This window comes from Opisthorchis viverrini, assembly GCF_000715545.1.
Source record: "Opisthorchis viverrini unplaced genomic scaffold opera_v5_55, whole genome shotgun sequence".
In the NCBI taxonomy this organism is placed as follows: domain Eukaryota; kingdom Metazoa; phylum Platyhelminthes; class Trematoda; order Opisthorchiida; family Opisthorchiidae; genus Opisthorchis; species Opisthorchis viverrini.
Genome location: NW_008751709.1, coordinates 1682406 through 1685999, shown reverse-complemented (window position 1 = coordinate 1685999; position 3594 = coordinate 1682406).

Genomic DNA, 3594 nt, shown 5'->3' with positions numbered 1-3594 from the left:
TGTGTTTGCGTGCTCGCCGTTCGCACATAACCTGGCAAATGACGACCCGAATTCCGGCTGACTGTGTCCAACTCGCTCACACACCTACTGATTTTTTCGGTCCAAGCACTGATAATACACTCTATCCACCAAACTATCCACTAAACCCTGGCAAATGACGACCCGAATTCCGGCTGATTGTGTCCAACTCGCTCACACACCTACTGCTTTTTTCGGTCCAAGCACTGATAATACACGCTATCCACCAAACTATCCACTAAACCTATGGGTTTCGTGCGAATTGGGAAGATGGAAACGTGTAGCCCGCGGTTTTTTTGTCGAAAACATTTAAACAACACACAACCCCCCCACCAACCACAGTACTCAAAAGTGCTGAAACTGTTTAGATGGCTTAAAGGGGTCTCCAGAGCTGATGCAGCCATAGTTCAACTTCGGATGTTGCTTAAAAGAGGTACCGTTTGTGGGTGGACTCTGTCCTGCAGGTTAGAAGTTTTGCAAATAGCTCCAATATTTAGGTCCCCATGGATTTCCGTTTGGATCGATCTATTTATCAGAATGTGCTCATTGCTGGCTATCCAAATGTAATAAAAACTGCGTCTCTTTTAAGTCTTCATTGCACAATGGTGGAATCTGCTTTCATGGCTACCATAATGGGTCTTGGTAGTGAGGCTGATCCGACAAACCTCCGAAATCAATATAACTTGGAGAAAAAAGGGGAATAGAGATAGAGAGAAATACACCCTTAGGATTTAGAAGCACCCAATAAGCTTCAACCCCTTACACTGATCCTGCCATTGCAAGTTAGTCATATTCTATGCGAAGATCTTGGGACTGAGTAAACCTTAGTCACAACTAATCCTCTAAATCAATTATCAAAACCAGTCTTTCTGCTCCTCATAACAGAAACGGCTAGAAATGAAAGTAATCTTAACGCGGCCATGTTCCACACGGACCTTTCGACTTCACGAAGCTTATCAAAACAGGCCAGTGGGAAAATTCAACATGAACCAGCCGGTTTCAAAGGCAACTCACCTCTAAGCAACTAAAAGTGTCAAAATTGTTTTGAAAAACCTAATAAAGACTCCATCGCGTGGGACACCTGCGCATCAAAATGGTCACTTTTTGAAAAACCTAATAAAGACTCCATCGCGCGGGACACCTGAAAATGGTCACTCCACCATAAGACCGACATGCATATCGTAGTCCAACGAAGATTCTGGGTTCATCTACCAACAGTCACAAGGCATCACCGCAACACATGATGCAAAGTGTTGTTATGGGCAAGCAGTTTCAATGCGTCCGACGGAATGCGCATCTGGCATGTTTGTTCCTAATACAGGATGAATTCGTAAACGTTCTCCTTGAGTATACGACCGATCATTTGGCTCAGACTTCTGTCTGTCAGACGCATCCAATGTGGCAACCTTGCTGTATTTTGGATTCCCTCGCCTGTCGAGGATGCTCGATCCACTGTAGCCTGGACCACCTCGGGATTTCCAGGCCCTCAGACTTCTCCAACCAGTGCAGATGACCTCCGATCAAACGCATCCGTCAAGCTTGTTCTCGCGATCCCAATCCTGAAAACCTATCGTGGGGGGCCCGCCGTATCTGCCGCTCAGTGGGCTTGCTTCTAAAGGACGGGTATAAGACGAAGCTGGCGATGGAAGAACCTGACGGTAATGAGAGGATTTTATATTTCAGCCCATCGCCCTTGGGCTGGCTTGGTCACTTCCGTAGCCCGCCCAACAGGACTCATTCATGTACCACACAATATAACGATGAGACTACTTCACGCAAAACACAAACAGTTCAACCTATTGGGATCAAACTTGGAGTGCATTAAATTCCCAATTTCTGATCGACGACATATAAACTGCTGTATTGCAAGTGGATAATTGTGACATGAATCAGCAACATTGGTTCGGATCACTTACGAATAAGCAATGAAGTGTTTCACGTATCTTGGTGCAGCATTTCCACGACTTCGGAAAGGTCCTCCTAAACCACCGATGCAAAAAACGGCATTTACGTGCGGGATGTCAGCTTACACCTAACTAGGGAGGGGGTCACAGCGGTCCGCTTGCTTGAGTTTGAAAGTCGGGTGTTACACGTACAACATATTTTACGACTGTGTTCAACCGTCGCTCTCTATAAACTCTTTCGTGTACCTGATGGCAACAGCGTGTGAACAAGTGCGACAAGGTGGTGCGAAGAAAAGCAATTAGAATGCGTTGTCGAACTGCATCTACTTCGTCGACTGGGTCACGTTCCGAGGGCTACTAAGATGCATCGTGATAGCCAGTTGAAAAAAATGCCGCTGCGGCCGTCGTTCAACGTCCAAGTGAACTTATACTACTACAGAAGTGGTCTAGATTAGGGGTTTCGATTATCTGGCTGATGTGAGAAAGGCCATAGCTGTCGGCGGATGGACATTTCGGTGATGATAGAAAAGCGTCGAACTCATTGGGCGCTTTGTCGCTCAGTGTTCACAATATAGTCACCGTTTGGGGACCACTCAGTGACGGGGGACGTCTTTATGGATCCTCCAAGAGAGTGGCCTTTTGATTAGGTCTGACTTAGCTGAGGGTCATCTCTAGTTCCAAATGGAAAAGGTCGTCATGAGGTTTTCCTTTGTCTCACTACTCTCTGGTTACCTTATCAATCGACAACTGGAGAGGAACATTTCAGAATCAGTCTAATAGTTTCCATCTACACGTCTGCCAGTGCTGTTTGACATCCATCACTGACCTGGCGCACGGGTGCTATTTCACGAAACGAGGAACTGGTGGTCTCTGTTGTGAGTAAAGCAGCAGCAATTGGAGCTGATGCATTTTGGTGAATGTTTTATAACCGACGTAAGTAAGATTATACTGAACAGTAAATGCTTGAGCTTTTACGCATGGTTCATTTCCCAGGTTCGCATATCCAAAACACTTGGAAATGCTAGGTTTATAAGCCTTTTGGAAAGAAACTACTACAGTGGTAGTAGGTTACTGAGGTTTGACTGAACACTCGGTTCTAATGGACCTATATAGCTCTGCAGATGAGTAAAAAGATGGGTCGAATAGCCTATAAAAAACACGCTGAGGCCACGTGGATTTTGAGATAGTATACAGTGTGTTAGCTCAGTAGTCCCGTCCGGATGATGGAAGAGCAGTGCCAATAATGACGGTCGCCAATCTATTGTCGTACGAACAATACCACAGTTCATGAATTTACGAACACCCACAGTGCCGGGGCTGCTCACTGAGTAAATAAATGTGAACAGCAGACATAACCGCATGAACATAGTCAGCTGGTCACCATCAGCTCAAAACCGGGAAATACGAGCTGAACAAACATGGATTTCAAGAATGCTCTGTTAATAACAAGATGGCACCCAGTGAACTGCACATGTTCACACAGAAAAAACCAGCTACTTTTCAGTACATCAAGACCACATACGTAGTCGAAAGAAGACAACACACACAAGGAATTTATTCCTGATCGATATGTGTTGTGGATTTTCTAAACCGCTTCTAATGTTTGAGACGACTGAGACACTGGACAAACTGAACATCAACTGGTAAATGAAGACTCAACCACGAACCGACG